Below are 9,054 nucleotides of genomic sequence, written 5' to 3'. Positions count from 1 at the left end.
TATAATTCAGTCAGTCAATAGCATTCAGTCGGTCGGTTAAATCATATATTACAGTCAGTCGGTCGGTTAAATCATATATCACAGTTGCTTAATATCATTCAGTCAATCGGTCTCATATTCAGTAGGTTGAAACATTTATTTCCGTAGATTAAGTTATGCATTGCAGTTGGCCAATATCATTCAATCAGTCGGTTATAATTATATATTTCCAACTCCCTTACATCTATTATTTATACTTTTTTTTTTCAGATTGTGTGGACAGCAATATGATTCGAATCTTAATTAATTTTGATGGTGAATGGAAGGTTGACGATGAACATAAATATTCATGGTGTGATGTAAGTAATTCGGGATGGCATGCTATATCTATTGATGATAGTAATGTAAGTATTGAAGATGTTGAAGATGCAATTTTTGAGACACTTCATTTGGATAGACATGATATGGTATTGAAGCTAAGTTACTTGCCGAAATTTGAGGCATGTAATCCAAGGCCAATATATATAAAAAGCTCAAGAGCATTGACAACATATCTGTCTTTTGGCGTTCCAAATGTTAGACATTTGAAAATATCTATCACAAAAGTCTGAAACTTCTACTACTTCATCAGGAAAATTATCAGAACAATCCAACCCTGTTATCAATGCATACTCCATTCTAGAAAACCTGACTGGTCTATCATTTACAACAAACCACATTTCATCATCGTCTGTTGCATACACTTGTCTCATCACCATAAACCATAAAATTTGACTAGATAAATTATAATCCGCAGCATACTTAATCAGATTTCCAAATTGTGTGTTTTCAACCATGAAGTCCATGTCCTGCTCATTCAAGAAATCTAATATAAATTCACTGACTTTTTGATATTTGGAATGTACACTTAACTTGCAACTAATATATATAAAAACTTACGAGCATTGACAACATATCTGTCTTTTGGCGTTTCAAATGTTAGTCCTTTGCTTCATGTTGAAATTATCAAAACAAGTGGCTTTGGAACCAGTTATGAAAAAATTGACGATGCTAGAGATGTTGAAATTTGCAAAGATTATGAGAAGGTTGACAACTGTGAAACTGAAATATATGGTGGTAATGAGAGAACATATGATGAATATTTTGATGGGGCATTTTTTGAGAATAACTTAGACGATAAAATGAATGAGCATGAAAATATGGTGGATGAAATAGCAAAGATTGATAATGTGGTAACTGAAATAATTGATGATGAATTTGTTGCGAATGAATAGAATCATGTTGATGAGCTTATATTGTGTACAACACAGAATATACAAGTTGAATTTTATTATCCTGAACAAGATGTACAAGATTCTACATTATTAGCTATGGTAGAAGATATTGAAGGGAATGTGACATATTATTTTAATGATTTGTCTAAATTTTTTGTCGGTCAAGAGTTTGGGAGCAAGAATGAATTTCAAACAGAGTTGTTTAAGATTTGTTTAAATGCGTCAAATAGATGTTCGGAAATCCAACAAAAAAATTTATGATGTTAAATGTGTGACACTGAGTTGCAGCTGCAAAATACGTGCATCACAAATAAAGAATTCATCGCAATTTTCTCTATGTGTTTATCGTAACACACATACTTGTGACCTATCATATCGGAGGAAAATGCATCGACAAGCAACTTCAGACTTTGTAGCAAAGATTTTGGTTGAAAATTTTAAAAGACAACTCAGGTTTCCTTCACCAAAAACCATAATTACGATGATGCATATATGTTCTCTATGCTTTTCTGAAGCACAGTTCTCGCATATTCTTCCAGGAATTCTTTTGTTGGAAGTTCTCTAACGAGGCCAGCCTGAAGAAATAAAATTATGTTAGCTCAATGCAAGTATGTTCATCATCCCATGGCTAATTCAGTTTGCAGCACCATATTCTAGTTAGATCTAAAAGCAATGTATTAATAATTATTTATAAAACAACCTGAAATATTTGATGCAATAAGGTACCCATCAATGCTGCAGCTGAATGTTCACTATGTTTTAACCTCTCATCCACGACAGTGCGCCTTGGGCAGCTGAAACTAGAAGAAACCTAAAGGTATAAAATTATATGAAAACAATCAGAATAATATATAGCGAGTATGAAAATAGATATTCTTGAAGCTAACATCTATCAGCTGTGTGCCCAAACCGTTACGTATGTCGTAAATAATAATTGGCAATACCCGAGTACCAGACACCAAGTTATCTGGATGGACAATGACAGATTGTTAACTCACTAGCCCAATAGATGTTTTAAAATTATTTTACGCAAATATTCATTGCAAAAACGACAATCAGTATCTCAACTATTTTTCTTCTTTTTCAAGTGATGATTTTTTTAGGATAAATGAGGAAGATATTAGAATAATAAATTTTAAACAGATTTCTAAATCAAAAATATCACAAATATGCAACAAAAATGAGAGTTTGACCTAGGGTTTACCATTCAAATATATGGTTCATGACTAAGGAATTCACACGCAATCAAGAAATCAATCTGCCCAGTCCATCGACTTCAGCACTTTTGAGAAGGAAGGAGAGTCTAAGAAAAAAACTGAGAAAACTGGAATGTGAGCTGTTAGAGGGAACGTGAGCTGTTGAAGGAAGGGGAAGAAAAATCTTCTGTTTAAGCGTTTAAGTATTTTCTATTACTTAAATAATGGTTTTAAATTAGTTAAGAAAGGGGTAAATTGTGAATTCGACAAACAAGGGCTATTTTTTTAAATGGGATTGTGAGGAGGTCTATTTTTCTAAATTTTCCCCCATCTCATACGTCCAAATCATTCTAAACCCTAGCTCATCCCAATTTCCCCACTGAAGAAGATAAAGAAACTAAAATCCATCGGTCATCCAGGGGAAAACAACGCTGAAATCTTTACCAGCAACCAAAGCTGTAAAGGCCTCTTAATTTGTACTTGAAAATTTGCGGAAAAATTTAAAAATTTTCTCTTTACGTAAATAGAATGTCTCATTCATAAAAATAACTGATAAAAGTTTAACCATTTAACATAACAGCGGAAGTAAATATTTGTTTGCAAACTCATATTTTAAAATAATCCCATAACGATGAAAATGTTTGAGCCTAAAAATAGTAAATGCTGAAAATGAGGTCATCGGATTCCACTACTGCCGACCCTCGATGGCTCACTGGTCCCTGCCCTCGGTCCCGAACTCATCAGTACCTACAACAATCAAGTCTAGTGAGTCTAAAGACTCAGCATGCATATATCGTAAATAACAAGTAATAATAATAAAATCGCATGCGAAGGAAAATATCATGTCATGATTAATTGTAATGCGTGCATCACTGAACTGAAATCGTATCATGAATAATTAATATTACGTGCATAACTGAACTGAACTGAACTTAAAGTAGTAAGTGAAATGTTTGCTCCGTAGAGCCCTATCATAAAATAACGTGTAATAATTTTCTGTTGAGATTATGTTATACGCAAGTGGCCCCCTGAACTGCACTGAACTGAACTGACCGGTAACTGACGACCGGGTGAAATAATGTACGTCTGATCATAATAATGCCACAGTATACTGGGTGGGACCGACAAGTAGCCACCGGGATGAACTGAACTGAACCGGTAAGTGACCACCGGGTGAAGTAATAATAACAGCAAAGTGGCCCCAAGCAATATCACGTAAATCTCAAAAATGGATATTTTACATTTTTGCACGTAATATAATTAAATAACGTAATTAAATATCCTGTATTAATTTTACCTTAAGGGTTGGACCGTTCCCAGGCTCGCTGCGACCTAATTATGTCATGAAAAATATGGAAATGATTTATTTGACCAAACTTTGTAATTGAATCCAAAAACGAGACAATTACGCCTACTGACTTAGTATTTAATCATGACTCCAAGCCAACCCGAACCAACACCGAACCAACATTTAGTCATGATTAAAAATACTCTTAAAATGATGAAATAATGCTCCTAAAGTTGTACAAGTCGAAATCTTAGTGAATGGAGGCCAAAACATGAAACGCTCTTTCGAGAGTCACTTTGGCACATTGTACCGTAAATCCTCGTACGACCTCTAAACTTGACCAAATCACAAACTGCCAAAAACATGACTTTCCTAACATGATGAGGTACTGTCCAGTACAAGGCAGGCCATAGGCTAAAATCCAACCAAGAACTCGAACGAGCCTCTGAACCAAAGCAGCAAGTTGCTGTCCAGAAATTCCAGCAACCGCACTTGTACTTACATCGCTTCGTTTGCGAGACTATTGGCCATTGGGGCTTGAACCACCAACCAGAGCATCTTCCCAACATCCTAAGATGTGGCTTGAACCATGGCTAAGGGCCCTAGGCCAACCACAATCCCGTCCAACACCTAGGACAACACAAAGCCTCAACCGAGAACTTAAAAAGCTGTACCGTGATGTTTCTGAAATTTTATTTTGTTGCTGTCATGCATCGTACCAATGGCCATATGGTTGACCATGGCTTGATCTAGACATCCTGAGGTATGGTATGAACCGTGGCTAAGGGCTAAAGAGCCGACCAAGATCCACACCAACACCCAATCCGAGAGGACACATGCAGAATTTTAAAAGGGGTCAAAGGGGCTGTTTTAGTTTCTGATTTGAAAACCGATTCATCATGGACCAAGCTTCGAAATACCAACTTGGTCACATCTTAGACATTACCAGGAGATGTTCTAACCATGGCTATCTCCCCTAGGGCAGCCAAGATCAGAAGCATCAACCCTTGACAGCAACATGAGAAAATCGACCCCAAAAAGGGGCATGCTTGGGGAGTTGCTGTCATTTCTGACTTCCATCATGCGTGGGGCTGGAACCAACGTTCTTTCATGACCCTAACATGTTCTAGTACATGTCTATATGCAGCCTCAAGCCCCTGGAACGAGCCACCCCTGAAATCGAAAGGAAACATACCAAACGTGAAGCATGAATAGAAACAAAAATCTGTGCAGAATTTTTTTTCTTGTTCTTGTTGCTGAAAATTTCGGTTTTCTCCTTCATGATTCATGCACACATGATGTTTTAAAATATTAATATGACTTGATTGAAGTTTCAATAAAAATATAAACATGCCTGGATTTCGTTTGAAAAGAAAACGAATTAATACGACGACACGGCGCGGCGGAGACGGAGTTCTCTTCTCTTGTTTTCTCTTTTATTTTTCTTGTGTTTTCTCTCTTATTTTTCCTTGCTTTCTCACGTTTTCTCTACTGAAAGGGACTGAAATTTTTGAAAATGAGGAGGGATAGAAGTCTAGGAAATGAATGAGGAAGTTGCAAGATAAATGGGGATAGAATGGCAAGATAGAAATCTTTCTATCCTTGAGTTGAGAGATAAGGGAAATGATTTGATTTGAGGGAGATATGGAGAATAATTTACATGGAAGTGGCCGATTTCTAGTCTAGGTTTAAGGTGGAATATTGCTTAATTGTGAATTACTTGGTGATTAAAAAGGTGGGGGAATTATCTCCAAGAAAAGATAAGGAAATGAATTAAAATAGTGAGTTGCCAAAACAAAAATTAAGTCTTTTAAAATAATGAGGTGGCCGAAATCTACTATTAAAATGAGATGGAATATTGCTTAAATCATTAATTAGTGGGGATTAAAAATGAAGGGGTTATCTACAAAAAATGGATAAGGAAGAGAATCAAAGGAAATGAGTTGTCAAACATAATTTAAATCTTTTAGGTGATGGCCGAAAATTGTAAGATAAATGAGGATGAAATATTGCTAAATTATTAATTGTTGGGGATTTAAAATGAGAGAATTATTTATGCCATGAAAGGATTAAGGAAAGATATCAAAAATAGAGAGTTGTCAAATAATATCAATTCCTTAAATGAGGTGGCCGAATTCTTTGCTTAGAATGGAGGGAAAAATTGTTTAATTATTGAATTTTATCTTCTTAAAGTTTTAAACATTAATTATGTATTTTAGTGAATTAATAAATTAATGTAGGATGGTAATTATCTTGCATGCATGGAAAATTTTTAAATTAAATTTACTATCATGTTAAGTTACAATTTCTTAAATAAAATAAGCCTAGATTAAGTTATCTAAAATGATCAAATATTTTATTTTAAGGTTTTAATTAAAGTATTGGACATAAAGAATTTATTTACTACTTATCTCAAGTTAATTAAATAAATCCTTAAACATTCTTTTTCATTAGAATACATTATTCTTTATCTTAAATAAGTTCTAGGAATATTTTCTGAATATTAAATTTTATCTTCATACTCCAACTCCGGTCCGGCCTCACTTATTTAATTGAAAAGATAATAACTAAAATATTGCGTAAAATAACTCATCAAAATTAAAGAAAAGAATTTAAATACTCATGCAATAAAATCATTTTAATTTAAATACTAGAATTATGCATGGCTTATACGTAGTCTAATTTACGGGTTCTACAATCCTTCCCCCCTTAAAAGAAATTTCGTCCTCGAAATTAGAATTCACCGAATAGTTCCGGATACCGATTCCTCATCTCTGGCTCAGACTCCCACGTAGCTTCCTCCTCAGAATGGTTAAGCCACTTGACTTTAACTCGCTTAACCAGCTTGTTCCGAAACTTCTTCTCCTGTCTGTCTAGAATCTGCACTGGTCTCTCCTCAGAAGACAGGTTCGGAGTAAGCTGCAACGGCTCAAAGTTCAGGACATGTGAAGAATTTGCCATATACTTCCTCAGCATAGAGACGTGGAACACATTATTTACTCCGGCCAGATTCGGTGGAAGAGCAACACGATAAGCTAGCGTCCCAACTCTGTCAAGGATCTCAAATGGTCCAATGAATCTCGGACTGAGCTTCCATTTCTTCCCAAATCGCATGACAACCTTCATAGGTGCCACTTTCACAAGGACATGGTTGCCCACGGCGAACTCTAAATCTCTCCTCCGCTGGTCCGCATAACTCTTCTGTCGACTCTGAGCAGTCCTCATCCTGTCACGGATCTGGGCTACTACATCGACAGTCTGCTGAATAATCTCTGGACCCAACTCTGCTCTTTCTCCTACCTCATCCTAATGAACATGAGATCTACACTTGCGACCATACAATGCTTCATACGGAGCCATTCCTATAGACGACTGAAAGCTGTTGTTATAGGTGAACTCTACTAATGGCAAGTTCGACTCCCAACTCCCGGAGAAATTGATAACACAAGCACGGAGAAGATCTTCCAAACTCTGAATAACTCGCTCTGACTGCCCGTCTGTCTGAGGGTGGAAAGCTGTGCTAAACAACAACATCTTACCCATCGTCGAATGCGAACTCTTCCAAAATGAGGAAGTGAATCTGGGGTCTCTGTCAGACACGATAGAAACTGGAATACCATGAAGTCGGACTATCTCCCGGATATACAACTCTGCATACTGACTCATGGTGAAAGTCGTTTTGATAGGCAAGAAGTGCGCTGATTTGGTAAGAGGATCAACAATCACCCAGATAGCATTTGATCCTCTGAGTGACTTCGGCAAACCGGTAACAAAGTCCATGGTAATATTCTCCCACTTCCACTCGGGAATAGGAAGAGGCTTGAGCAAACCAGCTGGCCTCTGATGCTCTGCCTTCACTAACTGACAAGGCAGACACTCGGATACAAAGCGTCTGATATACTTCTTCATTCCTGGCCACCAGTACAATAACTGCGGGTCTTTGTACATCTTCGTACTCCCTTGATGAATAGAGTACGGCGACATATGGCCTCTGATAGAATATCTGCTTAGATAGAATCACTGCTAGGAACCCATATCCTGTCCCGGCATCTCACAATACCATCACTAACTGAATACAAGACACTGCCCTTGGCTTCGTCTCTCTGCTTTCACTTTGCCAACTGCTCATCTGCTGGCTGACCACTGCGAATACGGTCAACGAGAAAAGACTGGATCGTCAAGGTGGATAGACGGGGAACTCTACCTTGAGGATATGCCTCTAGATCAAACCTCTGCATCTCAGACTGAAGAGGTCTCTGAATCGTCAGATGGGCCATCACTTCAACTTTCCTGCTCAATGCATCCGCGACTACATTAGCCTTACCCGGGTGGTAGCTAATGTCACAATCATAATCTTTCACAAGCTCCAACCATCGCCTCTGACGCATATTCAGCTCTTTTTGCGTAAAGAAATACTTGAGGCTCTTATGCTCGATAAAGATCTGGCACTTCTCCCCGTACAAATAATGCCTCCAGATCTTCAAGGCAAAAACAACGGCTGCCAACTCTAGATCATGGGTAGGGTAATTCTTCTCACGAGTCTTCAACTAACGAGAAGCATATGCTATCACCTTTCCATGCTGCATCAATACTGCGCCGAGACCGAGCTTTGAAGCATCGGTATACCAGACAAAATCTCCAGGCCCTGATGGCATGGCCAAAACTGGTGCTGAGATAAGAGCTTGCTTCAAAGTATCGAAGCTCTTCTGGCACTCATCGCTCCACACAAATTTCACATTCTTCTTGGTCAATGCTGTGAGTGGAACTGCGATGGAAGAAAATCCGTGAATGAACTTCCGATAATATCCTGCTAAGCCAAGAAAACTGCGAATCTCAGATGCATTCTGTGGCACACCCCAATCTCTGACTGCTGCAACTCTCGCTGGGTCTAACTCAATGCCACTGCTAGAAACAATGTGGCCTAAGAACGCCACCTTCTCCAACCAGACTTCGCACTTACTGAACTTTGCGAACAATCTGTGCTTCTGCAATGTTTGCAACACTGTGTTCAGATGTCTGCCGTGATCCTCCTGATTCTTTGAGTAGACGAGAATGTCGTCTATGAACACTATCACAAACTGATCAAGATACGGCTGAAATACGCGATTCATGAGATCCATGAAGATCGCTGGCGCATTCGTCAAACCGAACGGCATCACAAGGAACTCGTAGTGGCCATCACGAGTCCTAAAAGCAGTCTTCGAAACATCAGTATCTTTCACCCTCAACTGGTGATAACCGGAACACAGATCAATCTTGGAGAACACCGTAGCTCCCTGCAACTGGTCAAATAGATCTTCAATCCTCGGAAGTGGGT

General features: G+C 38.0%; 1 long non-coding RNA gene across 1 annotated transcript; it reads right to left on the bottom strand.

Moving 5' to 3' along the window:
• Positions 1-1,766: 1,766 nt before the first annotated feature.
• On the bottom strand, positions 1,767-2,244 carry LOC140974489 (uncharacterized). The gene is made up of 3 exons (XR_012174794.1): positions 2,198-2,244; positions 1,954-2,064; positions 1,767-1,828 (listed from the first exon to the last, which is right to left on the bottom strand). It is a non-coding gene; the product is annotated as an uncharacterized lncRNA (long non-coding RNA).
• Positions 2,245-9,054: the final 6,810 nt, after the last annotated feature.

The sequence above is a fragment of the Primulina huaijiensis genome, chromosome 3 (genome assembly GCF_012295235.1).
Source record: "Primulina huaijiensis isolate GDHJ02 chromosome 3, ASM1229523v2, whole genome shotgun sequence".
NCBI classification, from domain to species: domain Eukaryota; kingdom Viridiplantae; phylum Streptophyta; class Magnoliopsida; order Lamiales; family Gesneriaceae; genus Primulina; species Primulina huaijiensis.
The sequence above is the reverse complement of the archived record's forward strand: the minus strand, read 5'-3'. Positions and strand labels throughout refer to the sequence as shown.